This window comes from Stigmatopora argus, chromosome 8 (genome assembly GCF_051989625.1).
Source record: "Stigmatopora argus isolate UIUO_Sarg chromosome 8, RoL_Sarg_1.0, whole genome shotgun sequence".
NCBI classification, from domain to species: Eukaryota; Metazoa; Chordata; class Actinopteri; order Syngnathiformes; family Syngnathidae; genus Stigmatopora; species Stigmatopora argus.
The window spans coordinates 812,501-838,494 of record NC_135394.1 but is presented as its reverse complement, the minus strand read 5'-3'; the positions used below and the strand labels follow the sequence as shown (position 1 = coordinate 838,494).

At 44.1% G+C, this 25,994-nt stretch overlaps 40 non-coding genes and 5 pseudogenes across 40 annotated transcripts; all 45 read right to left on the bottom strand.

Moving 5' to 3' along the window:
* Positions 1 to 293: 293 nt before the first annotated feature.
* On the bottom strand, positions 294 to 412 carry LOC144080349 (5S ribosomal RNA). The gene has a single exon (XR_013302382.1). It is a non-coding gene; the product is annotated as a 5S ribosomal RNA (ribosomal RNA).
* A 316-nt stretch (positions 413 to 728) lies between these two features.
* LOC144080969 (5S ribosomal RNA) lies at positions 729 to 847 on the bottom strand. The gene has a single exon (XR_013302809.1). It is a non-coding gene; the product is annotated as a 5S ribosomal RNA (ribosomal RNA).
* A 316-nt stretch (positions 848 to 1,163) lies between these two features.
* LOC144079737 (5S ribosomal RNA) lies at positions 1,164 to 1,282 on the bottom strand. Its single transcript, XR_013301793.1, has one exon. It is a non-coding gene; the product is annotated as a 5S ribosomal RNA (ribosomal RNA).
* A 316-nt stretch (positions 1,283 to 1,598) lies between these two features.
* On the bottom strand, positions 1,599 to 1,717 carry LOC144080631 (5S ribosomal RNA; annotated as a pseudogene).
* Positions 1,718 to 2,030: 313 nt separating this feature from the next.
* On the bottom strand, positions 2,031 to 2,149 carry LOC144080834 (5S ribosomal RNA). Its single transcript, XR_013302679.1, has one exon. It is a non-coding gene; the product is annotated as a 5S ribosomal RNA (ribosomal RNA).
* A 316-nt stretch (positions 2,150 to 2,465) lies between these two features.
* LOC144080635 (5S ribosomal RNA) lies at positions 2,466 to 2,584 on the bottom strand (annotated as a pseudogene).
* A 316-nt stretch (positions 2,585 to 2,900) lies between these two features.
* LOC144081166 (5S ribosomal RNA) lies at positions 2,901 to 3,019 on the bottom strand. Its single transcript, XR_013302999.1, has one exon. It is a non-coding gene; the product is annotated as a 5S ribosomal RNA (ribosomal RNA).
* A 313-nt stretch (positions 3,020 to 3,332) lies between these two features.
* On the bottom strand, positions 3,333 to 3,451 carry LOC144079919 (5S ribosomal RNA). The gene has a single exon (XR_013301967.1). It is a non-coding gene; the product is annotated as a 5S ribosomal RNA (ribosomal RNA).
* A 316-nt stretch (positions 3,452 to 3,767) lies between these two features.
* On the bottom strand, positions 3,768 to 3,886 carry LOC144080634 (5S ribosomal RNA; annotated as a pseudogene).
* Positions 3,887 to 4,202: 316 nt separating this feature from the next.
* LOC144080974 (5S ribosomal RNA) lies at positions 4,203 to 4,321 on the bottom strand. The gene has a single exon (XR_013302814.1). It is a non-coding gene; the product is annotated as a 5S ribosomal RNA (ribosomal RNA).
* Positions 4,322 to 4,637: 316 nt separating this feature from the next.
* Positions 4,638 to 4,756, bottom strand: LOC144080122 (5S ribosomal RNA). The gene has a single exon (XR_013302161.1). It is a non-coding gene; the product is annotated as a 5S ribosomal RNA (ribosomal RNA).
* Positions 4,757 to 5,072: 316 nt separating this feature from the next.
* On the bottom strand, positions 5,073 to 5,191 carry LOC144080827 (5S ribosomal RNA). The gene has a single exon (XR_013302672.1). It is a non-coding gene; the product is annotated as a 5S ribosomal RNA (ribosomal RNA).
* Positions 5,192 to 5,507: 316 nt separating this feature from the next.
* LOC144080985 (5S ribosomal RNA) lies at positions 5,508 to 5,626 on the bottom strand. Its single transcript, XR_013302824.1, has one exon. It is a non-coding gene; the product is annotated as a 5S ribosomal RNA (ribosomal RNA).
* Positions 5,627 to 5,939: 313 nt separating this feature from the next.
* On the bottom strand, positions 5,940 to 6,058 carry LOC144079590 (5S ribosomal RNA). Its single transcript, XR_013301648.1, has one exon. It is a non-coding gene; the product is annotated as a 5S ribosomal RNA (ribosomal RNA).
* A 313-nt stretch (positions 6,059 to 6,371) lies between these two features.
* On the bottom strand, positions 6,372 to 6,490 carry LOC144080547 (5S ribosomal RNA). Its single transcript, XR_013302571.1, has one exon. It is a non-coding gene; the product is annotated as a 5S ribosomal RNA (ribosomal RNA).
* Positions 6,491 to 13,028: 6,538 nt separating this feature from the next.
* Positions 13,029 to 13,147, bottom strand: LOC144080815 (5S ribosomal RNA). Its single transcript, XR_013302661.1, has one exon. It is a non-coding gene; the product is annotated as a 5S ribosomal RNA (ribosomal RNA).
* Positions 13,148 to 13,463: 316 nt separating this feature from the next.
* LOC144079898 (5S ribosomal RNA) lies at positions 13,464 to 13,582 on the bottom strand. Its single transcript, XR_013301946.1, has one exon. It is a non-coding gene; the product is annotated as a 5S ribosomal RNA (ribosomal RNA).
* A 316-nt stretch (positions 13,583 to 13,898) lies between these two features.
* On the bottom strand, positions 13,899 to 14,017 carry LOC144081076 (5S ribosomal RNA). The gene has a single exon (XR_013302910.1). It is a non-coding gene; the product is annotated as a 5S ribosomal RNA (ribosomal RNA).
* Positions 14,018 to 14,333: 316 nt separating this feature from the next.
* On the bottom strand, positions 14,334 to 14,452 carry LOC144081049 (5S ribosomal RNA). The gene has a single exon (XR_013302885.1). It is a non-coding gene; the product is annotated as a 5S ribosomal RNA (ribosomal RNA).
* Positions 14,453 to 15,008: 556 nt separating this feature from the next.
* LOC144079527 (5S ribosomal RNA) lies at positions 15,009 to 15,127 on the bottom strand. The gene has a single exon (XR_013301587.1). It is a non-coding gene; the product is annotated as a 5S ribosomal RNA (ribosomal RNA).
* A 316-nt stretch (positions 15,128 to 15,443) lies between these two features.
* On the bottom strand, positions 15,444 to 15,562 carry LOC144080130 (5S ribosomal RNA). Its single transcript, XR_013302170.1, has one exon. It is a non-coding gene; the product is annotated as a 5S ribosomal RNA (ribosomal RNA).
* A 313-nt stretch (positions 15,563 to 15,875) lies between these two features.
* On the bottom strand, positions 15,876 to 15,994 carry LOC144081220 (5S ribosomal RNA). The gene has a single exon (XR_013303051.1). It is a non-coding gene; the product is annotated as a 5S ribosomal RNA (ribosomal RNA).
* A 316-nt stretch (positions 15,995 to 16,310) lies between these two features.
* Positions 16,311 to 16,429, bottom strand: LOC144080968 (5S ribosomal RNA). The gene has a single exon (XR_013302808.1). It is a non-coding gene; the product is annotated as a 5S ribosomal RNA (ribosomal RNA).
* Positions 16,430 to 16,745: 316 nt separating this feature from the next.
* Positions 16,746 to 16,864, bottom strand: LOC144080967 (5S ribosomal RNA). The gene has a single exon (XR_013302807.1). It is a non-coding gene; the product is annotated as a 5S ribosomal RNA (ribosomal RNA).
* Positions 16,865 to 17,180: 316 nt separating this feature from the next.
* On the bottom strand, positions 17,181 to 17,299 carry LOC144080813 (5S ribosomal RNA). Its single transcript, XR_013302659.1, has one exon. It is a non-coding gene; the product is annotated as a 5S ribosomal RNA (ribosomal RNA).
* A 316-nt stretch (positions 17,300 to 17,615) lies between these two features.
* On the bottom strand, positions 17,616 to 17,734 carry LOC144080390 (5S ribosomal RNA). The gene has a single exon (XR_013302421.1). It is a non-coding gene; the product is annotated as a 5S ribosomal RNA (ribosomal RNA).
* Positions 17,735 to 18,050: 316 nt separating this feature from the next.
* LOC144079805 (5S ribosomal RNA) lies at positions 18,051 to 18,169 on the bottom strand. Its single transcript, XR_013301856.1, has one exon. It is a non-coding gene; the product is annotated as a 5S ribosomal RNA (ribosomal RNA).
* Positions 18,170 to 18,482: 313 nt separating this feature from the next.
* On the bottom strand, positions 18,483 to 18,601 carry LOC144080805 (5S ribosomal RNA). The gene has a single exon (XR_013302658.1). It is a non-coding gene; the product is annotated as a 5S ribosomal RNA (ribosomal RNA).
* A 316-nt stretch (positions 18,602 to 18,917) lies between these two features.
* LOC144080633 (5S ribosomal RNA) lies at positions 18,918 to 19,036 on the bottom strand (annotated as a pseudogene).
* A 316-nt stretch (positions 19,037 to 19,352) lies between these two features.
* Positions 19,353 to 19,471, bottom strand: LOC144081048 (5S ribosomal RNA). Its single transcript, XR_013302884.1, has one exon. It is a non-coding gene; the product is annotated as a 5S ribosomal RNA (ribosomal RNA).
* A 316-nt stretch (positions 19,472 to 19,787) lies between these two features.
* Positions 19,788 to 19,906, bottom strand: LOC144079918 (5S ribosomal RNA). Its single transcript, XR_013301966.1, has one exon. It is a non-coding gene; the product is annotated as a 5S ribosomal RNA (ribosomal RNA).
* A 316-nt stretch (positions 19,907 to 20,222) lies between these two features.
* LOC144080632 (5S ribosomal RNA) lies at positions 20,223 to 20,341 on the bottom strand (annotated as a pseudogene).
* Positions 20,342 to 20,657: 316 nt separating this feature from the next.
* Positions 20,658 to 20,776, bottom strand: LOC144080490 (5S ribosomal RNA). Its single transcript, XR_013302519.1, has one exon. It is a non-coding gene; the product is annotated as a 5S ribosomal RNA (ribosomal RNA).
* Positions 20,777 to 21,092: 316 nt separating this feature from the next.
* On the bottom strand, positions 21,093 to 21,211 carry LOC144079661 (5S ribosomal RNA). The gene has a single exon (XR_013301718.1). It is a non-coding gene; the product is annotated as a 5S ribosomal RNA (ribosomal RNA).
* Positions 21,212 to 21,527: 316 nt separating this feature from the next.
* LOC144080971 (5S ribosomal RNA) lies at positions 21,528 to 21,646 on the bottom strand. The gene has a single exon (XR_013302811.1). It is a non-coding gene; the product is annotated as a 5S ribosomal RNA (ribosomal RNA).
* A 313-nt stretch (positions 21,647 to 21,959) lies between these two features.
* On the bottom strand, positions 21,960 to 22,078 carry LOC144079589 (5S ribosomal RNA). The gene has a single exon (XR_013301647.1). It is a non-coding gene; the product is annotated as a 5S ribosomal RNA (ribosomal RNA).
* Positions 22,079 to 22,394: 316 nt separating this feature from the next.
* Positions 22,395 to 22,513, bottom strand: LOC144080793 (5S ribosomal RNA). The gene has a single exon (XR_013302657.1). It is a non-coding gene; the product is annotated as a 5S ribosomal RNA (ribosomal RNA).
* A 316-nt stretch (positions 22,514 to 22,829) lies between these two features.
* On the bottom strand, positions 22,830 to 22,948 carry LOC144079866 (5S ribosomal RNA). The gene has a single exon (XR_013301915.1). It is a non-coding gene; the product is annotated as a 5S ribosomal RNA (ribosomal RNA).
* Positions 22,949 to 23,264: 316 nt separating this feature from the next.
* Positions 23,265 to 23,383, bottom strand: LOC144080782 (5S ribosomal RNA). Its single transcript, XR_013302656.1, has one exon. It is a non-coding gene; the product is annotated as a 5S ribosomal RNA (ribosomal RNA).
* A 313-nt stretch (positions 23,384 to 23,696) lies between these two features.
* Positions 23,697 to 23,815, bottom strand: LOC144080588 (5S ribosomal RNA). The gene has a single exon (XR_013302610.1). It is a non-coding gene; the product is annotated as a 5S ribosomal RNA (ribosomal RNA).
* A 316-nt stretch (positions 23,816 to 24,131) lies between these two features.
* Positions 24,132 to 24,250, bottom strand: LOC144080770 (5S ribosomal RNA). Its single transcript, XR_013302655.1, has one exon. It is a non-coding gene; the product is annotated as a 5S ribosomal RNA (ribosomal RNA).
* Positions 24,251 to 24,566: 316 nt separating this feature from the next.
* LOC144079937 (5S ribosomal RNA) lies at positions 24,567 to 24,685 on the bottom strand. Its single transcript, XR_013301984.1, has one exon. It is a non-coding gene; the product is annotated as a 5S ribosomal RNA (ribosomal RNA).
* A 316-nt stretch (positions 24,686 to 25,001) lies between these two features.
* LOC144080436 (5S ribosomal RNA) lies at positions 25,002 to 25,120 on the bottom strand. Its single transcript, XR_013302467.1, has one exon. It is a non-coding gene; the product is annotated as a 5S ribosomal RNA (ribosomal RNA).
* A 316-nt stretch (positions 25,121 to 25,436) lies between these two features.
* LOC144080286 (5S ribosomal RNA) lies at positions 25,437 to 25,555 on the bottom strand. The gene has a single exon (XR_013302323.1). It is a non-coding gene; the product is annotated as a 5S ribosomal RNA (ribosomal RNA).
* Positions 25,556 to 25,868: 313 nt separating this feature from the next.
* LOC144080759 (5S ribosomal RNA) lies at positions 25,869 to 25,987 on the bottom strand. Its single transcript, XR_013302654.1, has one exon. It is a non-coding gene; the product is annotated as a 5S ribosomal RNA (ribosomal RNA).
* Positions 25,988 to 25,994: the final 7 nt, after the last annotated feature.

The following is a 25,994-nucleotide window of genomic DNA, read 5'->3' as shown; positions in this document are numbered from 1 at the left end:
CTTTGGAAATCCGAACGGTCCATAGTCTTGCATGTGGATCGTGTATTTGGATATTTGGATCGGGTGTGGAGGGTGAGTGGTCCTCTTTGGAGAACCCTTCGTTAAAGGAGTAGACTTTGTTGCCGCTTGCTCTTCTTTTGCTTTATTACTTCTACAACTACGGGAATGAAGATTATCAGAAGGAGAGCTTCAATAAAATGTTGTGAGATGTGCAGAGGAGGGAAGTCTTTCATGATTTAGGAGGTCAAAAGGAGATGAACATCCATGAAATGTCGAAAATGGTTTTGACAAGATGCTTACAGCACCTGGTATTCCCAAGCAGTCTCCCATCCAGGTACTAACCAGGCCCAACCCTGCTTAGCTTCTGAGATCAGACGAGATCGGGCGTTTTCAAGGTAGTATGGCCGTGAGCAACACTGTCGCTGAACAAATCCCCTTTGGAAATCCGAACGGTCCATAGTCTTGCATGTGGATCGTGTATTTGGATATTTGGATCGGGTGTGGAGGGTGAGGGGTCCTCTTTGGAGAACCCTTCGTTAAAGGAGTCGACTTTGTTGCCGCTTGCTCTTCTTTTGCTTTATTACTTCTACAACTACGGGAATGAAGATTATCAGAAGGAGAGCTTCAATAAAATGTTGTGAGATGTGCAGAGGAGGGAAGTCTTTCATGATTTAGGAGGTCAAAAGGAGATGAACATCCATGAAATGTCGAAAATGGTTTTGACAAGATGCTTACAGCACCTGGTATTCCCAAAAGGTCTCCCATCTAGGTACTAACCAGGCCCAACCCTGCTTAGCTTCCGAGATCAGACGAGATCGGGCGTTTTCAGGGTAGTATGGCCGTGAGCAACATTGTCGCTGAACAAATCCCCTTTGGAAATCCGAACGGTCCATAGTCTTGCATGTGGATCGTGTATTTGGATATTTGGATCGGGTGTGGAGGGTGAGGGGTCCTCTTTGGAGAACCCTTCGTTAAAGGAGTCGACTTTGTTGCCGCTTGCTCTTCTTTTGCTTTATTACTTCTACAACTACGGGAATGAAGATTATCAGAAGGAGAGCTTCAATAAAATGTTGTGAGATGTGCAGAGGAGGGAAGTCTTTCATGATTTAGGAGGTCAAAAGGAGATGAACATCCATGAAATGTCGAAAATGGTTTTGACAAGATGCTTACAGCACCTGGTATTCCCAAGCGGTCTCCCATCCAGGTACTAACCAGGCCCAACCCTGCTAAGCTTCCGAGATCAGACGAGATCGGGCGTTTTCAGGGTAGTATGGCCGTGAGCAACATTGCCGCTGAACAAATCCCCTTTGGAAATCCGAACGGTCCATAGTCTTGCATGTGGATCGTGTATTTGGATATTTGGATCGGGTGTGGAGGGTGAGTGGTCCTCTTTGGTGAACCCTTCGTTAAAGGAGTCGACTTTGTTGCCGCTTGCTCTTCTTTTGCTTTATTACTTCTACAACTACGGGAATGAAGATTATCAGAAGGAGAGCTTCAATAAAATGTTGTGAGATGTGCAGAGTAGGGAAGTCTTTCATGATTTAGGATGTCAAAAGGAGATGAACATCCATGAAATGTCGAAAATGGTTTTGACAAGATGCTTACAGCACCTGGTATTCCCAAGCTGTCTCCCATCCAGGTACTAACCAGGCCCAAACCTGCTTAGCTTCCGAGATCAGACGAGATCAGGCGTTTTCAGGGTAGTATGGCCGTGAGCAACATTGTCGCTGAACAAATCCCCTTTGGAAATCCGAACGGTCCATAGTCTTGCATGTGGATCGTGTATTTGGATATTTGGATCCGGTGTGGAGGGCGAGGGGTCCTCTTTGGAAAGCCCTTCGTTGAAGGAGTCGACTTTGTTGCCGCTTGCTCTTCTTTTGCTTTATTACTTCTACAACTACGGGAATGAAGATTATCAGGAGAGCTTCAATAAAATGTTGTGAGATATGCAGAGGAGGGAAGTCTTTCATGATTTAGGAGGTCAAAAGGAGATGAACATCCATGAAATGTCGAAAATGGTTTTGACAAGATGCTTACAGCACCTGGTATTCCCAAGCGGTCTCCCATCCAGGTACTAACCAGGCCCAACCCTGCTTAGCTTCCGAGATCAGACGAGATCGGGCGTTTTCAGGGTAGTATGGCCGTGAGCAACATTGTCGCTGAACAAATCCCCTTTGGAAATCCGAACGGTCCATAGTCTTGCATGTGGATCGTGTATTTGGATATTTGGATCGGGTGTGGAGGGTGAGGGGTCCTCTTTGGAGAACCCTTCGTTAAAGGAGTCGACTTTGTTGCCGCTTGCTCTTCTTTTGCTTTATTACTTCTACAACTACGGGAATGAAGATTATCAGAAGGAGAGCTTCAATAAAATGTTGTGAGATGTGCAGAGGAGGGAAGTCTTTTATGATTTAGGAGGTCAAAAGGAGATGAACATCCATGAAATGTCGAAAATGGTTTTGACAAGATGCTTACAGCACCTGGTAATCCCAAGCAGTCTCCCATCCAGGTACTAACCAGGCCAAACCCTGCTTAGCTTCCGAGATCAGACGAGATCGGGCGTTTTCAGGGTAGTATGGCCGTGATCAACATTGTCGCTGAACAAATCCCCTTTGGAAATCCGAACGGTCCATAGTCTTGCATGTGGATCGTGTATTTGGATATTTGGATCGGGTGTGGAGGGTGAGTGGTCCTCTTTGGTGAACCCTTCATTAAAGGAGTCGACTTTGTTGCCGCTTGCTCTTCTTTTGCTTTATTACTTCTACAACTACGGGAATGAAGATTATCAGAAGGAGAGCTTCAATAAAATGTTGTGAGATGTGCAGAGTAGGGAAGTCTTTCATGATTTAGGATGTCAAAAGGAGATGAACATCCATGAAATGTCGAAAATGGTTTTGACAAGATGCTTACAGCACCTGGTATTCCCAAGCGGTCTCCCATCCAGGTACTAACCAGGCCCAACCCTGCTTAACTTCCGAGATCAGACGAGATCGGGCGTTTTCAGGGTAGTATGGCCGTGAGCAACGTTGTCGCTGAACAAATCCCCTTTGGAAATCCGAACGGTCCATAGTCTTGCATGTGGATCGTGTATTTGGATATTTGGATCGGGTGTGGAGGGTGAGGGGTCCTCTTTGGAGAACCCTTCGTTAAAGGAGTCGACTTTGTTGCCGCTTGCTCTTCTTTTGCTTTATTACTTCTGCAACTACGGGAATGAAGATTATCAGGAGAGCTTCAATAAAATGTTGTGAGATGTGCAGAGGAGGGAAGTCTTTCATGATTTAGGATGTCAAAAGGAGCTGAACATCCATGAAATGTCGAAAATGGTTTTGACAAGATGCTTACAGCACCTGGTATTCCCAAGCGGTCTCCAATCCAGGTACTAACCAGGCCCAACCCTGCTTAGCTTCCGAGATCAGACGAGATCGGGCGTTTTCAGGGTAGTATGGCCGTGAGCAACATTGTTGCTGAATAAATCCCCTTTGGAAATTCAAACGGTCCATAGTCTTGCATGTGGATCGTGTATTTGGATATTTGGATCCGGTGTGGAGGGCGAGGGGTCCTCTTTGGAAAGCCCTTCGTTGAAGGAGTCGACTTTGTTGCCGCTTGCTCTTCTTTTGCTTTATTACTTCTACAACTATGGGAATGAAGATTATCAGAAGGAGAGCTTCAATAAAATGTTGTGAGATGTGCAGAGGAGGGAAGTCTTTTATGATTTAGGAGGTCAAAAGGAGATGAACATCCATGAAATGTCGAAAATGGTTTTGACAAGATGCTTACAGCACCTGGTAATCCCAAGCAGTCTCCCATCCAGGTACTAACCAGGCCAAACCCTGCTTAGCTTCCGAGATCAGACGAGATCGGGCGTTTTCAGGGTAGTATGGCCGTGATCAACATTGTCGCTGAACAAATCCCCTTTGGAAATCCGAACGGTCCATAGTCTTGCATGTGGATCGTGTATTTGGATATTTGGATCGGGTGTGGAGGGTGAGTGGTCCTCTTTGGTGAACCCTTCATTAAAGGAGTCGACTTTGTTGCCGCTTGCTCTTCTTTTGCTTTATTACTTCTACAACTACGGGAATGAAGATTATCAGAAGGAGAGCTTCAATAAAATGTTGTGAGATGTGCAGAGTAGGGAAGTCTTTCATGATTTAGGATGTCAAAAGGAGATGAACATCCATGAAATGTCGAAAATGGTTTTGACAAGATGCTTACAGCACCTGGTATTCCCAAGCAGTCTCCCATCCAGGTACTAACCAGGCCCAACCCTGCTTAACTTCCGAGATCAGACGAGATCGGGCGTTTTCAGGGTAGTATGGCCGTGAGCAACGTTGTCGCTGAACAAATCCCCTTTGGAAATCCGAACGGTCCATAGTCTTGCATGTGGATCGTGTATTTGGATATTTGGATCGGGTGTGGAGGGTGAGGGGTCCTCTTTGGAGAACCCTTCGTTAAAGGAGTCGACTTTGTTGCCGCTTGCTCTTCTTTTGCTTTATTACTTCTACAACTACGGGAATGAAGATTATCAGAAGGAGAGCTTCAATAAAATGTTGTGAGATGTGCAGAGGAGGGAAGTCTTTCATGATTTAGGAGGTCAAAAGGAGATGAACATCCTTGAAATGTCGAAAATGGTTTTGACAAGATGCTTACAGCACCTGGTATTCCCAAGCGGTCTCCCATCCAGGTACTAACCAGGCCCAACCCTGCTTAGCTTCCAAGATCAGACGAGATCGGGCTTTTTCAGGGTAGTATGGCCGTGAGCAACATTGTCGCTGAACAAATCCCCTTTGGAAATCCGAACGGTCCATAGTCTTGCATGTGGATCGTGTATTTGGATATTTGGATCGGGTGTGGAGGGCGAGGGGTCCTCTTTGGAGAACCCTTCGTTACAGGAGTCGACTTTGTTGCCGCTTGCTCTTCTTTTGCTTTATTACTTCTACAACTACGGGAATGAAGATTATCAGAAGGAGAGCTTCAATAAAATGTTGAGAGATGTGCAGAGGAGGGAAGTCTTTCATGATTTAGGAGGTCAAAAGGAGATGAACATCCATGAAATGTCGAAAACGGTTTTGACAAGATGCTTACAGCACCTGGTATTCCCAAGCGGTCTCCCATCCAGGTACTAACCAGGCCCAACCCTGCTTAGCTTCCGAGATCAGACGAGATCGGGCGTTTTCAGGGTAGTATGGCCGTGAGCAACATTGTCGCTGAACAAATCACCTTTGGAAATCTGAACGGTCCATAGTCTTGCATGTGGATCGTGTATTTGGATATTTGGATCGGGTGTGGAGGGTGAGGGGTCCTCTTTGGAGAACCCTTCGTTAAAGGAGTCGACTTTGTTGCCGCTTGCTCTTCTTTTGCTTTATTACTTCTACAACTACGGGAATGAAGATTATCAGAAGGAGAGCTTCAAGAAAATGTTGTGAGATGTGCAGAGGAGGGAAGTCTTTCATGATTTAGGATGTCAAAAGGAGATGAACATCCATGAAATGTCGAAAATGGTTTTGACAAGATGCTTACAGCACCTGGTATTCTCAAGCGGTCTCCCATCCAGGTACTAACCAGGCCCAACCCTGCTTAGCTTCCGAGATCAGATGAGATCGGGCGTTTTCAGGGTAGTATGGCCGTGAGCAAGATTGTTGCTGAATAAATCCCCTTTGGAAATTCAAACAGTCCATAGTCTTGCATGTGGATCGTGTATTTGGATATTTGGATCCGATGTGGAGGGCGAGGGGTCCTCTTTGGAAAGCCCTTCGTTGAAGGAGTCGACTTTGTTGCCGCTTGCTATTCTTTTGCTTTATTACTTCTACAACTACGGGAATGAAGATTATCAGGAGAGCTTCAATAAAATGTTGTGAGATATGCAGAGGAGGGAAGTCTTTCATGATTTAGGAGGTCAAAAGGAGATGAACATCCATGAAATGTCGAAAATGGTTTTGACAAGATGCTTACAGCACCTGGTATTTCCAAGCGGTCTCCCATCCAGGTACTAACCAGGCCCAACCCTGCTTAGCTTCCGAGATCAGACGAGATCGGGCGTTTTCAGGGTAGTATGGCCGTGAGCAACATTATCGCTGAACAAATCCCCTTTGGAAAGCCGAACGGTCCATAGTCTTGCATGTGGATCGTGTATTTGGATATTTGGATCGGGTGTGGAGGGTGAGTGGTCCTCTTTGGTGAACCCTTCGTTAAAGGAGTCGACTTTGTTGCCGCTTGCTCTTCTTTTGCTTTATTACTTCTACAACTACGGGAATGAAGATTATCAGGAGAGCTTCAATAAAATGTTGTGAGATGTGCAGAGGAGGGAAGTCTTTCATGATTTAGGATGTCAAAAGGAGATGAACATCCATGAAATGTCGAAAATGGTTTTGACAAGATGCTTACAGCACCTGGTATTCCCAAGCAGTCTCCCATCCAGGTACTATCCAGGCCCAACCCTGCTTAGCTTTCGAGATCAGACGAGATTGGGCGTTTTCAGGGTAGTATGGCCGTGAGCAACATTGTTGCTGAACAAATCCCCTTTGGAAATCCGAACGGTCCATAGTCTTGCATGTGGATCGTGTATTTGGATATTTGGATCGGGTGTGGAGGGTGAGGGGTCCTCTTTGGAGAACCCTTCGTTAAAGGAGTCGACTTTGTTGCCGCTTGCTCTTCTTTTGCTTTATTACTTCTACAACTACGGGAATGAAGATTATCAGAAGGAGAGTGTTGGAATAATGATTCAAACCTTTTAAATCATTATTAGTAATATTTAATTAAAAAAGGAAAAACATCTTTCAACAAACTCTGCCTACAACTTGCAAGGAGATGCAATGTGACACCGTCTTAGCCCCCAGTGCATTCTGAATTGCAGTAACTGAATCATTGTATTTAATCGCGACACTCGAAAAACATGGTTATGTAATCAGTACAATAACACCCTCGCTGGTTAGAAAAACAACAGTGTGAGGAATGCTTTCAAGGTAAACAAAGCAAAGCCGTATTTTCAAACAATAATGCGATTATCGCCATCTTCTGCTGGAGTCCCGTCAAAACAGTCCCGTTGTGTTCTGCCGAAAAGCGTGTGTGAAAACAATGTGTCCTCGAGCTGTGGGGCCTTGAGGAGACGATGTGGAGGAAAAGTGTCCATGGTTCCATGAATTGGTTTATAGCCTTATTACTTATTGAAAAATGCTTACAACACATATAGAATATTCCATAATAATTCTAACATTCCCTCCTTTTACTATATGTTTGTTATTCATTTTATGACAAATTCAAAATGAGAGGGATATCACCGTTGGCTGTTTTAATTTTACCCGCTTAGGCTCTACTCGTTCGGCAGGTCTGAAAATCAGAAAATAAGATCATTTTCGTCCAATCCATCCTCGTAATTACCATGCTCCTGGAATTCACTGTTAGTGTCAGTAGGAGATATAATTCATGCAATTTTGGAATTTGTAGGGGCAATCGAAGTGGTTATAAGTCGGCTCATCAAAGATCTTAAGCAGGGAATAATACAACACCCACATAATGTCAAAATCGTAGCAAAAAGGGCTACCACAAATTAGGCCAAATCATTATTAGTGAGGCCACAAATCTGTCAGCGGACATTATTCTACTCCAGGATGCTTTTTCATCTTGCGGTTTAGGGTCTGCAGGCCATCGTTGGCCCTGGTGTGGGACCCAGTGGGGGGCGTGTTGTTGAGTGCAACATTTTCAAACGTTGCATACGCCCCCTGCTCCTTCAAGAAGCATTTCAACCGCTGCACGATCCTGGAACGCCGTCAGACTAGTGGCTGCCAGTTGTTCCTTTATCGCCACAAATCCCTGTTCAGTATAATTTCCAAGTTTTTGGACATTGTAATGCAGGTAATTTATCCAATCAACATTTTTGTTTGGAGTAATTAAAAGAAAAATATACTCCCAACCTGCTGCGATCTGATTAGCCAACTTATACTCATCATCAATGTATGTCGGATCACCCTCTCTCCATGCCGATCGACGCCGTCGCGAGGGGCCCGCCATCATACCAGATTTCTGTGCAGCCAATTGTATCTCCTCTACTGTAGATGGAAAAACAGACACTGGTAATAGCAGTGAGACCAAGGCACAAAGTCCTGCGGCATTTTTGCAGGAGTCGTATAATTTGTTTTGGCCGCACCACCACCATAGGTCAGAACGTGGAATCAGGGGTGCTGTTTTAGGACGTGGGCACACCACGTCACATTTATCGCTCCCAGTGCCGGACCGTGCCCTGTGAGGACTAAACAGGTAAAATGATTAAACGCGACATGTGTTGAAAAGTTAGGCTTGTCTTTCGCTGTCGTTGTAACTGGGTAGACATTATTCCATTTCATACATTTTGGGCTTACATCTTTTGTCAATATCAATTCTTTGAAAAACGATACAGTATGTACAGATATTACAGTCTGGCAAAATTCAATCCAAGATCAATATATGAGTACAGTTCAATGAGCCTTTATGCCACAATAATTGGTATAAATTATTGTAATAAATATTGGTATAATTCTAATTATAAATTATTTCCTCTTTTGTGTAACACTTCTAAACAGAACTTGTAGTATGAGACCTTTATATAACACTAAAAATTTTGCATTATCTCCTTTACACAATCAGGGGTAATTTGCGCGGGTACTACTCTTAAGAGAGGTCGGCCCCCCATACATGTTATACAGGTTTGATACAGGTTTGATACAGGTTTGATTTATAATAGCTGCATTTTCCATCAACAATAACCAATTATTTCTTACCGCCTCCCGTTTGGGAACTCCCCGTTGCAGAAATGAATTCTCTGGTCATCTCAGATTTTAATTTTACTATGGCGGATCCGGGTGTTTCCATCTCCGACGACCTTCTTACCCATGGACTTAGGAAAAACGTCAGACAAAGATTCACAAGTTAATTTGTCAGTCTGAATTATGATTTGTAATGCCCCACCGTATGGGTTAATTTTATCGAAGGCCTGATGGTTTTTTTGCACACGTGTGTCATCCAAGCTTGCCAATCTAGACCAGTTTCTGCAACAAGGTTTCCCCAATCTGTTTTAGGACTGTTATGTACCACACATATTCTATAAAATCCATGTGTATCCTTTGAAATGGATATGTAGCTTTTGTAGCTTGACATTGGATTGGATTGGATTGGATAACTTTATTCATCCCGTATTCGGGAAATTGCGTTGTTCCAGTGGCAGGAATAGGAAAGGCATTTTAGACATAAATAGATAGGTAATAAGTAGGTCAAGAAATAAATACATGAATAAATATATACTTAAATAAGCGTGTTGCTTAGCACATATATACATACATACATACACATAAATGTACATGCATGCATACGGTAGGTCTTAACACATAAGGACATAAGGGGGAATCGCCCGTGTTTTTGCCATATATCTGCATATAGATTGAATATATAACCTCCCCCTTTTTTGAGGCATGAAATTTACCATGACTCAAAATGGCAGCCCTCCCAGATAAGTCTTTTGTTTTTGTTTAGTCCCCCAGGTTCCCAAAATTTCCCATTGCAGAAATCAAAAAATTTCATTTGGCGAAATTCTTTTCTTTTTGTTTCTGTCCTACTCTGCCACCGCCGTCCTTGAAAGGCTTATCAGCGATTTCAGAAATATTCCACCTTGATATTAGAATATTGATATATCTTGGTGGCTAGCCAATTGAAACACAAAAGACAGACACTCATCCACGCTGGCACTCATAATCAAGAAATTTAGAGTGCTCCCCCAATCATCAAGATTGATGCCTGAAGAAACTAGATAATTAATGTATTAGATTCACATGCCACATATCTAAAAATAGAAATTTGTTCAATTGCCACCGCCCCTTACCCCATTCAGTCAGCATGTAGACTGACATGCGAGTGGCTGTGATTAACTATCTATTCGCCAATAATGCAATAACGGAAAAGTTGTGACACATTGAAACACACACACACCCCCTTTTAGTATTTTAACCGTTTGTAAAAAACTTTATCTCATTGTTCTGCATTAAGCATTAAGTTACACCCCCTTTCAATGTTATCGAATTTTGCCCATTCTAGTCAACCCATCTACTTAAAGCATTTCTCCAAGGTTGATATTTTATAATTTGGAGCTGTTATTTTTAAAACATAGACATTATTTCACTTGTTTCACACCATGGAAGGCCCTACCAGACTTTGTTGTAGATAGTCCCCTTTATCTAAGCTTGTTATTGCCCATCGTTATCACCGTAACATTCAGTTGTATTAACCCCATAATTGCAATGCAGTAAGTTTTGGCTAAATTCTTAATGTGTATGCCTCTAAAGCAATAGACAGTAATAACGTCCCAATAGTCATCAATATGACCTATAGCAAAGCATACGCCCCCTTCAGGTCAAACAAGGAAAGTCTTTTGTGCACCTAAAGACGCTCCATGTTTCTTCTAGGGAAACTATGCCTATCCTTAACCAATTATCTTATCTACCCCAGCCAGGTTCAATTTACCTAACAATTTGGACGAATGCCATGAAATTTCTCATTTCCGCATTGTTAATTTCATGTCTGATTTCTTTAACAACCAAATAACCCTTAATACCTAAGACATAAATTGCAAATCACCCCATACTATGTTTACTTAAGATAAGAGCCATTTCTTATAGCTCCCTGTTACCACAAGAAAAATCTACAATAATTAAATTAGTGAAATCCACCTTTTACTAGGCATTTCCTAATTACAATTTTCAATGCTTAATAAAGGACCCACAAATTTTAACCAATATGCCATAATATTGTAAAAAAAATCCATTCATTTTTCTTTAACCAGCCAATCTCCTATATTAAAGTAAAAAGAAACCAATAATAACAGTATTATTCCCAATTCCAAAGCCAAACAGATCTTCTATCACCTTGAAAGACATTTCTGATTAAATCCCAAAAATAAGTGCGAAGATAATCGCGGAACTCTGCATCCCTTGCAGACCATGTTTTGTTCTTATTCTGAAATGTTTAAACGGAAGCGCGCCCTTACCCGCTGACTGTGACCTTCACGCTCGCTGCAGAAGCAGCTTATCAATGTTGACATTCCTAAGTGCTTTCTTTTCTTTGTGCCCAATGCTTCCCCTCTTGTGCCTCCTGTGAGCAATTATTTTTTAGAGAAGACTAAATTAATAAACTAAATTAATTACTCTCCCGATATCCAACTATATCACAATATTTTGGCAATACCCCATAATTACAATATGCTGCAAGCATAGCAAAACCCATTTATGCCCTCATTATTTGACCAGTTTAGAGTATGACAAAAAACGCAGGTTTGGCAACCCCGCTAAACATTTAATTGGTCGTTTTGTATTTCTTTTCGACTGTTAACCAAAACATTCCCTTTGACAGGGTAAAACCAAGATAATCCGCAATAAGCCAATTCATTCCCAAAGAATGTGATCTCTGGTTTAAAATTAGCTCAACATCCTCATGTTCAAAATCCTCATTCAAATCATTTTGAGCAGGCCTGCCTTGTTTTCAGAGACCTTTTTGTCCAGGCAATCACGCGATATATGTAATATATATAAGTATAATTTGAATGAGCATGCAACACATTTGAATGAGCATGCAACCCATTTTTTTAGCTGCTCCTGATAAATGCTGCCCACCGCGTGGTCTTCAGCGAGGCCGCTGTTGGCCTTAAAACAAGCCGTCATCCTGATTTGATATTCTGCAAAAGGCTCACCATCCCTCTGCTTAGCTCTGCTGATCACGGTATAATTAACTTTTGTTTTAAACTTCCCCCTCCATTTTGTTAAGATTTCCCCCATGCTTAGCACGTATTTTATCCTGCAGTATCAATATCTTATGCATATTAAGCTGGCCAGCAAATCCATATTTATTTATCCATAAGTTTAGGTGTTTAACCCTTGTAGCGCTTTGATTTTCAACAATCCAATCTGTACACGGCAGACGCATCTTTGGATCGTCGTCAATAGCCGTTTTACTGTTTGCACCACCCATTTTTTTGGAGTGGATTTGTGTGCCCCCGTAGTACCTTTTTTTCTTTAACAACTACGCACACACAACCAATGTCGACCACCACATTTTTATAGACCCCACCGTGTCTACCTGCTAGTGACTAGTATCCGCAGGGTTTTAAAATCGCCATCCCCAGGATGCGAGCCTTACTTCTCAAAATAAGGCCTTCGCGTGTGATGCCCTTCACGCACTCGGAACCCGTCAACAATATGCAGCCATCACACGCGGACTCGGCAGAAATGTCGAAAGATGCTTACCAAGAGGATAGTCGTCAACCGATTAGAAAACAGGCGCTGCTGAGAAATAGTCCGGCCTGGAAAAGGGATTCTCGCCGTGCACGGTCACTCCAGATATTAAACTGCAGCGTCTGGATTCCCTATCGATGTGTTGACCCCGGCTACTCGAAGGACCAAATGTTGGAATAATGATTCAAACCTTTTAAATCATTATTAGTAATATTTAATTAAAAAAGGAAAAACATCTTTCAACAAACTCTGCCTACAACTTGCAAGGAGATGCAATGTGACACCGTCTTAGCCCCCAGTGCATTCTGAATTGCAGTAACTGAATCATTGTATTTAATCGCGACACTCGAAAAACATGGTTATGTAATCAGTACAATAACACCCTCGCTGGTTAGAAAAACAACAGTGTGAGGAATGCTTTCAAGGTAAACAAAGCAAAGCCGTATTTTCAAACAATAATGCGATTATCGCCATCTTCTGCTGGAGTCCCGTCAAAACAGTCCCGTTGTGTTCTGCCGAAAAGCGTGTGTGAAAACAATGTGTCCTCGAGCTGTGGGGCCTTGAGGAGACGATGTGGAGGAAAAGTGTCCATGGTTCCATGAATTGGTTTATAGCCTTATTACTTATTGAAAAATGCTTACAACACATATAGAATATTCCATAATAATTCTAACAGAGAGCTTCAATAAAATGTTGTGAGATGTGCAGAGGAGGGAAGTCTTTCATGATTTAGGAGGTCAATAGGAGATGAACATCCATGAAATGTCGAAAACGGTTTTGACAAGATGCTTACAGCACCTGGTATTCCCAAGCGGTCTCCCATCCAGGTACTAACCAGGCCCAACCCTGCTTAGCTTCCGAGATCAGACGAGATCGGGCGTTTTCAGGGTAGTATGGCCGTGAGCAACATTGTCGCTGAACAAATCCCCTTTGGAAATCCGAACGGTCCATAGTCTTGCATGTGGATCGTGTATTTGGATATTTGGATCGGGTGTGGAGGGTGAGTGGTCCTCTTTGGAGAACCCTTCGTTAAAGGAGTCGACTTTGTTGCCGCTTGCTCTTCTTTTGCTTTATTACTTCTACAACTACGGGAATGAAGATTATAAGAAGGAGAGCTTCAATAAAATGTTGTGAGATGTGGAGAGTAGGGAAGTCTTTCATGATTTAGGATGTCAAAAGGAGATGAACATCCATGAAATGTCGAAAATGGTTTTGACAAGATGCTTACAGCACCTGGTATTCCCAAGCAGTCTCCCATCCAGGTACTAACCAGGCCCAAACCTGCTTAGCTTCCGAGATCAGACGAGATCGGGTGTTTTCAGGGTAGTATGGCCGTGAGCAACATTATCGCTGAACAAATCCCCTTTGGAAAGCCGAACGGTCCATAGTCTTGCATGTGGATCGTGTATTTGGATATTTGGATCGGGTGTGGAGGGTGAGTGGTCCTCTTTGGTGAACCCTTCGTTAAAGGAGTCGACTTTGTTGCCGCTTGCTCTTCTTTTGCTTTATTACTTCTACAACTACGGGAATGAAGATTATCAGAAGGAGAGCTTCAATTAAATGTTGTGAGATGTGCAGAGTAGGGAAGTCTTTCATGATTTAGGATGTCAAAAGGAGATGAACATCCATGAAATGTCGAAAATGGTTTTGACAAGATGCTTACAGCACCTGGTATTCCCAAGCGGTCTCCCATCCAGGTACTAACCAGGCCCAACCCTGCTTAGCTTCCGAGATCAGACGAGACCGGGCGTTTTCAGGGTAGTATGGCCGTGAGCAACATTGTTGCTGAATAAATCCCCTTTGGAAATTCAAACGGTCCATAGTCTTGCATGTGGATCGTGTATTTGGATATTTGGATCGGGTGTGGAGGGTGAGTGGTCCTCTTTGGTGAACCCTTCGTTAAAGGAGTCGACTTTGTTGCCGCTTGCTCTTCTTTTGCCTTATTACTTCTACAACTACGGGAATGAAGATTATCAGAAGGAGAGCTTCAATAAAACGTTGTGAGATGTGCAGAGTAGGGAAGTCTTTCATGATTTAGGATGTCAAAAGGAGCTGAACATCCATGAAATGTCGAAAATGGTTTTGACAAGATGCTTACAGCACCTGGTATTCCCAAGCGGTCTCCCATCCAGGTACTAACCAGGCCCAACCCTGCTTAGCTTCCGAGATCAGACGAGATCAGGCGTTTTCAGGGTAGTATGGCCGTGAGCAACATTATCGCTGAACAAATCCCCTTTGGAAAGCCGAACGGTCCATAGTCTTGCATGTGGATCGTGTATTTGGATATTTGGATCGGGTGTGGAGGGTGAGTGGTCCTCTTTGGTGAACCCTTCGTTAAAGGATTCGACTTTGTTGCCGCTTGCTCTTCTTTTGCTTTATTACTTCTACAACTACGGGAATGAAGATTATCAGAAGGAGAGCTTCAATAAAATGTTGTGAGATGTGCAGAGTAGGGAAGGCTTTCATGATTTAGGATGTCAAAAGGAGCTGAACATCCATGAAATGTCGAAAATGTTTTTTTTGGATATTTGGATCCGATGTGGAGGGCGAGGGGTCCTCTTTGGAAAGCCCTTCGTTGAAGGAGTCGACTTTGTTGCCACTTGCTATTCTTTTGCTTTATTACTTCTACAACTACGGGAATGAAGATTATCAGAAGGAGAGCTTCAAAAAATGTTGTGAGATGTGCAGAGGAGGGAAGTCTTTCATGATTTAGGAGGTCAAAAGGAGATGAACATCCATGAAATGTCGAAAACGGTTTTGACAAGATGCTTACAGCACCTGGTATTCCCAAGCGGTCTCCCATCCAGGTACTAACCAGGCCCAACCCTGCTTAGCTTCCAAGATCAGACGAGATCGGGCGTTTTCAGGGTAGTATGGCCGTGAGCAACATTGTGGCTGAACAAATCCCTTTTGGAAATCCAAACGGTCCATAGTCTTGCATGTGGATCGTGTATTTGGATATTTAGATCGGGTGTGGAGGGTGAGGGGTCCTCTTTGGAGAACCCTTCGTTAAAGGAGTCGACTTTGTTGCCGCTTGCTCTTCTTTTGCTTTATTACTTCTACAACTACGGGAATGAAGATTATCAGAAGGAGAGCTTCAATAAAATGTTGTGAGATGTGCAGAGGAGGGAAGTCTTTCATGATTTAGGATGTCAAAAGGAGATGAACATCCATGAAATGTCGAAAATGGTTTTGACAAGATGCTTACAGCACCTGGTATTCCCAAGCGGTCTCCCATCCAGGTACTAACCAGGCCCAAACCTGCTTAGCTTCCGAGATCAGACGAGATCGGGCGTTTCCAGGGTAGTATGGCCGTGATCAACATTGTCGCCGAATAAATCCCCTTTGGAAATTCAAACGGTCCATAGTCTTGCATGTGGATCGTGTATTTGGATATTTGGATCCGATGTGGAGGGCGAAGGGTCCTCTTTGGAAAGCCCTTCGTTGAAGGAGTCGACTTTGTTGCCGCTTGCTATTCTTTTGCTTTATTACTTCTACAACTACGGGAATGAAGATTATCAGGAGAGCTTCAATAAAATGTTGTGAGATGTGCAGAGGAGGGAAGTCTTTCATGATTTAGGAGGTCAAAAGGAGATGAACATCCATGAAATGTCGAAAATGGTTTTGACAAGATGCTTACAGCACCTGGTATTCCCAAGCGGTCTCCCATCCAGGTACTAACCAGGCCCAACCCTGCTTAGCTTCCGAGATCAGACGAGATCGGGCGTTTTCGGGGTAGTATGGCCGTGAGCAACATTGTCGCTGAACAAATCCCCTTTGGAAATCCGAACGGTCCATAGTCTTGCATGTGGATCGTGTATTTGGATATTTGGATCGGGTGTGGAGGGTGAGTGGTCCTCTTTGGAGAACCCTTCGTTAAAGGAGTCGACTTTGTTGCCGCTTGCTCTTCTTTTGCTTTATTACTTCTACAACTACGGGAATGAAGATTATCAGAAGGAGAGCTTCAATAAAATGTTGTGAGATGTGCAGAGGAGGGAAGTCTTTCATGATTTAGGAGGTCAAAAGGAGATGAACATCCATGAAATGTCGAAAATGGTTTTGACAAGATGCTTACAGCACCTGGTATTCCCAAAAGGTCTCCCATCTAGGTACTAACCAGGCCCAACCCTGCTTAGCTTCCGAGATCAGACGAGATCGGGCGTTTTCAGGGTAGTATGGCCGTGAGCAACATTGTCGCTGAACAAATCCCCTTTGGAAATCCGAACGGTCCATAGTCTTGCATGTGGATCGTGTATTTGGATATTTGGATCGGGTGTGGAGGGTGAGGGGTCCTCTTTGGAGAACCCTTCGTTAAAGGAGTCGACTTTGTTGCCGCTTGCTCTTCTTTTGCTTTATTACTTCTACAACTACGGGAATGAAGATTATCAGAAGGAGAGCTTCAATAAAATGTTGTGAGATGTGCAGAGGAGGGAAGTCTTTCATGATTTAGGAGGTCAAAAGGAGATGAACATCCATGAAATGTCGAAAATGGTTTTGACAAGATGCTTACAGCACCTGGTATTCCCAAAAGGTCTCCCATCTAGGTACTAACCAGGCCCAACCCTGCTTAGCTTCCGAGATCAGACGAGATCGGGCGTTTTCAGGGTAGTATGGCCGTGAGCAACATTGTCGCTGAACAAATCCCCTTTGGAAATCCGAACGGTCCATAGTCTTGCATGTGGATCGTGTATTTGGATATTTGGATCGGGTGTGGAGGGTGAGGGGTCCTCTTTGGAGAACCCTTCGTTAAAGGAGTCGACTTTGTTGCCGCTTGCTCTTCTTTTGCTTTATTACTTCTACAACTACGGGAATGAAGATTATCAGAAGGAGAGCTTCAATAAAATGTTGTGAGATGTGCAGAGGAGGGAAGTCTTTCATGATTTAGGAGGTCAAAAGGAGATGAACATCCATGAAATGTCGAAAATGGTTTTGACAAGATGCTTACAGCACCTGGTATTCCCAAGCGGTCTCCCATCCAGGTACTAACCAGGCCCAACCCTGCTTAGCTTCCGAGATCAGACGAGATCGGGCGTTTTCAGGGTAGTATGGCCGTGAGCAACATTGCCGCTGAACAAATCCCCTTTGGAAATCCGAACGGTCCATAGTCTTGCATGTGGATCGTGTATTTGGATATTTGGATCGGGTGTGGAGGGTGAGTGGTCCTCTTTGGTGAACCCTTCGTTAAAGGAGTCGACTTTGTTGTCGCTTGCTCTTCTTTTGCTTTATTACTTCTACAACTACGGGAATGAAGATTATCAGAAGGAGAGCTTCAATAAAATGTTGTGAGATGTGCAGAGTAGGGAAGTCTTTCATGATTTAGGATGTCAAAAGGAGATGAACATCCATGAAATGTCGAAAATGGTTTTGACAAGATGCTTACAGCACCTGGTATTCCCAAGCGGTCTCCCATCCAGGTACTAACCAGGCCCAAACCTGCTTAGCTTCCGAGATCAGACGAGATCAGGCGTTTTCAGGGTAGCATGGCCGTGAGCAACATTGTCGCTGAACAAATCCCCTTTGGAAATCCGAACGGTCCATAGTCTCTCATGTGGATCGTGTATTTGGATATTTGGATCGGGTGTGGAGGGTGAGTGGTCCTCTTTGTTGAACCCTTCGTTAAAGGAGTCGACTTTGTTGCCGCTTGCTCTTCTTTTGCTTTGTTACTTCTACAACTACGGGAATGAAGATTATCAGAAGGAGAGCTTCAATAAAATGTTGTGAGATGTGCAGAGTAGGGAAGTATTTCATGATTTAGGATGTCAAAAGGAGCTGAACATCCATGAAATGTCGAAAATGGTTTTGACAAGATGCTTACAGCACCTGGTATTCCCAAGCAGTCTCCAATCCAGGTACTAACCAGGCCCAACCCTGCTTAGCTTCCGAGATCAGACGAGATCGGGCGTTTTCAGGGTAGTATGGCCGTGAGCAACATTGTTGCTGAATAAATCCCCTTTGGAAATTCAAACGGTCCATAGTCTTGCATGTGGATTGTGTATTTGGATATTTGGATCCGGTGTGGAGGGCGAGGGGTCCTCTTTGGAAAGCCCTTCGTTGAAGGAGTCGACTTTGTTGCCGCTTGCTCTTCTTTTGCTTTATTACTTCTACAACTACGGGAATGAAGATTATCAGGAGAGCTTCAATAAAATGTTGTGAGATATGCAGAGGAGGGAAGTCTTTCATGATTTAGGAGGTCAAAAGGAGATGAACATCCATGAAATGTCGAAAATGGTTTTGACAAGATGCTTACAGCACCTGGTATTCCCAAGCGGTCTCCCATCCAGGTACTAACCAGGCCCAACCCTGCTTAGCTTCCGAGATCAGACGAGATCGGGCGTTTTCAGGGTAGTATGGCCGTGAGCAACTTTGTCGCTGAACAAATCCCCTTTGGAAATCCGAACGGTCCATAGTCTTGCATGTGGATCGTGTATTTGGATATTTGGATCGGGTGTGGAGGGTGAGGGGTCCTCTTTGGAGAACCCTTCGTTAAAGGAGTCGACTTTGTTGCCGCTTGCTCTTCTTTTGCTTTATTACTTCTACAACTACGGGAATGAAGATTATCAGAAGGAGAGCTTCAATAAAATGTTGTGAGATGTGCAGAGGAGGGAAGTCTTTTATGATTTAGGAGGTCAAAAGGAGATGAACATCCATGAAATGTCGAAAATGGTTTTGACAAGATGCTTACAGCACCTGGTAATCCCAAGCAGTCTCCCATCCAGGTACTAACCAGGCCAAACCCTGCTTAGCTTCCGAGATCAGACGAGATCGGGCGTTTTCAGGGTAGTATGGCCGTGATCAACATTGTCGCTGAACAAATCCCCTTTGGAAATCCGAACGGTCCATAGTCTTGCATGTGGATCGTGTATTTGGATATTTGGATCGGGTGTGGAGGGTGAGTGGTCCTCTTTGGTGAACCCTTCATTAAAGGAGTCGACTTTGTTGCCGCTTGCTCTTCTTTTGCTTTATTACTTCTACAACTACGGGAATGAAGATTATCAGAAGGAGAGCTTCAATAAAATGTTGTGAGATGTGCAGAGTAGGGAAGTCTTTCATGATTTAGGATGTCAAAAGGAGATGAACATCCATGAAATGTCGAAAATGGTTTTGACAAGATGCTTACAGCACCTGGTATTCCCAAGCGGTCTCCCATCCAGGTACTAACCAGGCCCAACCCTGCTTAACTTCCGAGATCAGACGAGATCGGGCGTTTTCAGGGTAGTATGGCCGTGAGCAACGCTGTCGCTGAACAAATCCCCATTGGAAATCCGAACGGTCCATAGTCTTGCATGTGGATCGTGTATTTGGATATTTGGATCGGGTGTGGAGGGTGAGGGGTCCTCTTTGGAGAACCCTTCGTTAAAGGAGTCGACTTTGTTGCCGCTTGCTCTTCTTTTGCTTTATTACTTCTACAACTACGGGAATGAAGATTATCAGAAGGAGAGCTTCAATAAAATGTTGTGAGATGTGCAGAGGAGGGAAGTCTTTCATGATTTAGGATGTCAAAAGGAGCTGAACATCCATGAAATGTCGAAAATGGTTTTGACAAGATGCTTACAGCACCTGGTATTCCCAAGCGGTCTCCAATCCAGGTACTAACCAGGCCCAACCCTGCTTAGCTTCCGAGATCAGACGAGATCGGGCGTTTTCAGGGTAGTATGGCCGTGAGCAACATTGTTGCTGAATAAATCCCCTTTGGAAATTCAAACGGTCCATAGTCTTGCATGTGGATCGTGTATTTGGATATTTGGATCCGGTGTGGAGGGCGAGGGGTCCTCTTTGGAAAGCCCTTCGTTGAAGGAGTCGACTTTGTTGCCGCTTGCTCTTCTTTTGCTTTATTACTTCTACAACTATGGGAATGAAGATTATCAGAAGGAGAGCTTCAATAAAATGTTGTGAGATGTGCAGAGGAGGGAAGTCTTTTATGATTTAGGAGGTCAAAAGGAGATGAACATCCATGAAATGTCGAAAATGGTTTTGACAAGATGCTTACAGCACCTGGTAATCCCAAGCAGTCTCCCATCCAGGTACTAACCAGGCCAAACCCTGCTTAGCTTCCGAGATCAGACGAGATCGGGCGTTTTCAGGGTAGTATGGCCGTGATCAACATTGTCGCTGAACAAATCCCCTTTGGAAATCCGAACGGTCCATAGTCTTGCATGTGGATCGTGTATTTGGATATTTGGATCGGGTGTGGAGGGTGAGTGGTCCTCTTTGGTGAACCCTTCGTTAAAGGAGTCGACTTTGTTGCCGCTTGCTCTTCTTTTGCTTTATTACTTCTACAACTACGGGAATGAAGATTATCAGAAGGAGAGCTTCAATAAAATGTTGTGAGATGTGCAGAGGAGGGAAGTCTTTCATGATTTAGGAGGTCAAAAGGAGATGAACATCCTTGAAATGTCGAAAATGGTTTTGACAAGATGCTTACAGCACCTGGTATTCCCAAGCGGTCTCCCATCCAGGTACTAACCAGGCCCAACCCTGATTAGCTTCCAAGATCAGACGAGATCGGGCTTTTTCAGGGTAGTATGGCCGTGAGCAACATTGTCGCTGAACAAATCCCCTTTGGAAATCCGAACGGTCCATAGTCTTGCATGTGGATCGTGTATTTGGATATTTGGATCGGGTGTGGAGGGCGAGGGGTCCTCTTTGGAGAACCCTTCGTTAAAGGAGTCGACTTTGTTGCCGCTTGCTCTTCTTTTGCTTTATTACTTCTACAACTACGGGAATGAAGATTATCAGAAGGAGAGCTTCAATAAAATGTTGTGAGATGTGCAGAGGAGGGAAGTCTTTCATGATTTAGGAGGTCAAAAGGAGATGAACATCCATGAAATGTCGAAAACGGTTTTGACAAGATGCTTACAGCACCTGGTATTCCCAAGCGGTCTCCCATCCAGGTACTAACCAGGCCCAACCCTGCTTAGCTTCCGAGATCAGATGAGATCGGGCGTTTTCAGGGTAGTATGGCCGTGAGCAACATTGTCGCTGAACAAATCCCCTTTGGAAATCTGAACGGTCCATAGTCTTGCATGTGGATCGTGTATTTGGATATTTGGATCGGGTGTGGAGGGTGAGGGGTCCTCTTTGGAGAACCCTTCGTTAAAGGAGTCGACTTTGTTGCCGCTTGCTCTTCTTTTGCTTTATTACTTCTACAACTACGGGAATGAAGATTATCAGAAGGAGAGCTTCAAGAAAATGTTGTGAGATGTGCAGAGGAGGGAAGTCTTTCATGATTTAGGATGTCAAAAGGAGATGAACATCCATGAAATGTCGAAAATGGTTTTGACAAGATGCTTACAGCACCTGGTATTCCCAAGCGGTCTCCCATCCAGGTACTAACCAGGCCCAACCCTGCTTAGCTTCCGAGATCAGAAGAGATCGGGCGTTTTCAGGGTAGTATGGCCGTGAGCAACATTGTTGCTGAATAAATCCCCTTTGGAAATTCAAACAGTCCATAGTCTTGCATGTGGATCGTGTATTTGGATATTTGGATCCGATGTGGAGGGCGAGGGGTCCTCTTTGGAAAGCCCTTCGTTGAAGGAGTCGACTTTGTTGCCGCTTGCTATTCTTTTGCTTTATTACTTCTACAACTACGGGAATGAAGATTATCAGGAGAGCTTCAATAAAATGTTGTGAGATATGCAGAGGAGGGAAGTCTTTCATGATTTAGGAGGTCAAAAGGAGATGAACATCCATGAAATGTCGAAAATGGTTTTGACAAGATGCTTACAGCACCTGGTATTTCCAAGCGGTCTCCCATCCAGGTACTAACCAGGCCCAACCCTGCTTAGCTTCCGAGATCAGACGAGATCGGGCGTTTTCAGGGTAGTATGGCCGTGAGCAACATTATTGCTGAACAAATCCCCTTTGGAAAGCCGAACGGTCCATAGTCTTGCATGTGGATCGTGTATTTGGATATTTGGATCGGGTGTGGAGGGTGAGGGGTCCTCTTTGGTGAACCCTTCGTTAAAGGAGTCGACTTTGTTGCCGCTTGCTCTTCTTTTGCTTTATTACTTCTACAACTACGGGAATGAAGATTATCAGAAGGAGAGCTTCAATAAAATGTTGTGAGATGTGCAGAGGAGGGAAGTCTTTCATGATTTAGGAGGTCAATAGGAGATGAACATCCATGAAATGTCGAAAACGGTTTTGACAAGATGCTTACAGCACCTGGTATTCCCAAGCGGTCTCCCATCCAGGTACTAACCAGGCCCAACCCTGCTTAGCTTCCGAGATCAGACGAGATCGGGCGTTTTCAGGGTAGTATGGCCGTGAGCAACATTGTCGCTGAACAAATCCCCTTTGGAAATCCGAACGGTCCATAGTCTTGCATGTGGATCGTGTATTTGGATATTTGGATCGGGTGTGGAGGGTGAGGGGTCCTCTTTGGAGAACCCTTCGTTAAAGGAGTCGACTTTGTTGCCGCTTGCTCTTCTTTTGCTTTATTACTTCTACAACTACGGGAATGAAGATTATCAGAAGGAGAGCTTCAATAAAATGTTGTGAGATGTGCAGAGGGGGGAAGTCTTTTATGATTTAGGAGGTCAAAAGGAGATGAACATCCATGAAAAGTCGAAAATGGTTTTGACAAGATGCTTACAGCACCTGGTTTTCCCAAGCAGTCTCCCATCCAGGTACTAACCAGGCCAAACCCTGCTTAGCTTCCGAGATCAGACGAGATCGGGCGTTTTCAGGGTAGTATGGCCGTGAGCAACATTGTCGCTGAACAAATCCCCTTTGGAAATCCGAACGGTCCATAGTCTTGCATGTGGATCGTGTATTTGGATATTTGGATCGGGTGTGGAGGGTGAGTGGTCCTCTTTGGTGAACCCTTCGTTAAAGGAGTCGACTTTGTTGCCGCTTGCTCTTCTTTTGCTTTATTACTTCTACAACTACGGGAATGAAGATTATCAGAAGGAGATCTTCAATAAAATGTTGTGAGATGTGCAGAGTAGGGAAGTCTTTCATGATTTAGGATGTCAAAAGGAGCTGAACATCCATGAAATGTCGAAAATGGTTTTGACAAGATGCTTACAGCACCTGGTATTCCCAAGCGGTCTCCCATCCAGGTACTAACCAGGCCCAACCCTGCTTAGCTTCCGAGATCAGACGAGATCGGGCGTTTTCAGGGTAGTATGGCCGTGAGCAACATTGTCGCTGAATAAATCCCCTTTGGAAATTCAAACGGTCCATAGTCTTGCATGTGGATCGTGTATTTGGATATTTGGATCCGGTGTGGAGGGCGAGGGGTCCTCTTTGGAAAGCCCTTCGTTGAAGGAGTCGACTTTGTTGCCGCTTGCTATTCTTTTGCTTTATTACTTCTACAACTACGGGAATGAAGATTATCAGGAGAGCTTCAATAAAATGTTGTGAGATGTGCAGAGGAGGGAAGTCTTTCATGATTTAGGAGGTCAAAAGGAGATGAACATCCTTGAAATGTCGAAAATGGTTTTGACAAGATGCTTACAGCACCTGGTATTCCCAAGCGGTCTCCGATCCAGGTACTAACCAGGCCCAACCCTGCTTAGCTTCCAAGATCAGACGAGATCAGGCGTTTTCAGGGTAGTATGGCCGTGAGCAACATTGTCGCTGAACAAATCCCCTTTGGAAATCCGAACGGTCCATAGTCTTGCATGTGGATCGTGTATTTGGATATTTGGATCGGGTGTGGAGGGTGAGGGGTCCTCTTTGGAGAACCCTTCGTTAAAGGAGTCGACTTTGTTGCCGCTTGCTCTTCTTTTGCTTTATTACTTCTACAACTACGGGAATTAAGATTATCAGAAGGAGAGCTTCAATAAAATGTTGTGAGATATGCAGAGGAGGGAAGTGTTTCATGATTTAGGAGGTCAAAAGGAGATGAACATCCATGAAATGTCGAAAATGGTTTTGACAAGATGCTTACAGCACCTGGTATTCCCAAGCGGTCTCCCATCCAGGTACTAACCAGGCCCAACCCTGCTTAGCTTCCGAGATCAGACGAGATCGGGCGTTTTCAGGGTAGTATGGCCGTGAGCAACATTGTCGCTGAACAAATCCCCATTGGAAATCCGAACGGTCCATAGTCTTGCATGTGGATCGTGTATTTGGATATTTGGATCGGGTGTGGAGGGTGAGGGGTCCTCTTTGGAGAACCCTTCGTTAAAGGAGTCGACTTTGTTGCCGCTTGCTCTTCTTTTGCTTTATTAATTCTACAACTACGGGAATGAAGATTATCAGAAGGAGAGCTTCAATAAAATGTTGTGAGATATGCAGAGGAGGAAAGTCTTTCATGATTTAGGAGGTCAAAAGGAGATGAACTTCCATGAAATGTCGAAAATGGTTTTGACAAGATGCTTACAGCACCTGGTATTCCCAAAAGGTCTCCCATCTAGGTACTAACCAGGCCCAAACCTGCTTAGCTTCCGAGATCAGACGAGATCGGGCGTTTTCAGGGTAGTATGGCCGTGAGCAACATTGTCGCTGAACAAATCCCCTTTGGAAATCCGAACGGTCCATAGTCTTGCATGTGGATCGTGTATTTGGATATTTGGATCGGGTGTGGAGGGTGAGGGGTCCTCTTTGGAGAACCCTTCGTTAAAGGAGTCGACTTTGTTGCCGCTTGCTCTTCTTTTGCTTTATTACTTCTACAACTACTGGAATGAAGATTATCAGAAGGAGAGCTTCAATAAAATGTTGTGAGATGTGCAGAGGAGGGAAGTCTTTCATGATTTAGGATGTCAAAAGGAGATGAACATCCATGAAATGTCGAAAATGGTTTTGACAAGATGCTTACAGCACCTGGTATTCCCAAGCGGTCTCCCATCCAGGTACTAACCAGGCCCAAACCTGCTTAGCGTCCGAGATCAGACGAGATCAGGCGTTTTCAGGGTAGTATGGCCGTGAGCAACATTGTCGCTGAACAAATCCCCTTTTGAAATCCGAACGGTCCATAGTCTTGCATGTGGATCGTGTATTTGGATATTTGGATCGGGTGTGGAGGGTGAGTGGTCCTCTTTGTTGAACCCTTCGTTAAAGGAGTCGACTTTGTTGCCGCTTGCTCTTCTTTTGCTTTATTACTTCTACAACTACGGGAATGAAGATTATCAGAAGGAGAGCTTCAATAAAATGTTGTGAGATGTGCAGAGGAGGGAAGTCTTTCATGATTTAGGAGGTCAAAAGGAGATGAACATCCATGAAATGTCGAAAATGGTTTTGACAAGATGCGTACAGCACCTGGTATTCCCAAGCGGTCTCCCATCCAGGTACTAATCAGGCCCAACCCTGCTTAGCTTCTGAGATCAGACGAGATCGGGCGTTTTCAGGGTAGTATGGCCGTGAGCAACATTGTCGCTGAAAAAATCCCCTTTGGAAATCCGAACAGTCCATAGTCTTGCATGTGGATCGTGTATTTGGATATTTGGATCGGGTGTGGAGGGTGAGTGGTCCTCTTTGGTGAACCCTTCGTTAAAGGAGTCGACTTTGTTGCCGCTTGCTCTTCCTTTGCTTTATTACTTCTACAACTACGGGAATGAAGATTATCAGGAGAGCTTCAATAAAATGTTGTGAGATATGCAGAGGAGGGAAGTCTTTCATGATTTAGGAGGTCAAAAGGAGATGAACATCCATGAAATGTCGAAAATGGTTTTGACAAGATGCTTACAGCACCTGGTATTCCCAAGCGGTCTCCCATCCAGGTACTAACCAGGCCCAACCCTGCTTAGCTTCCGAGATCAGACGAGATCGGGCGTTTTCAGGGTAGTATGGCCGTGAGCAACATTG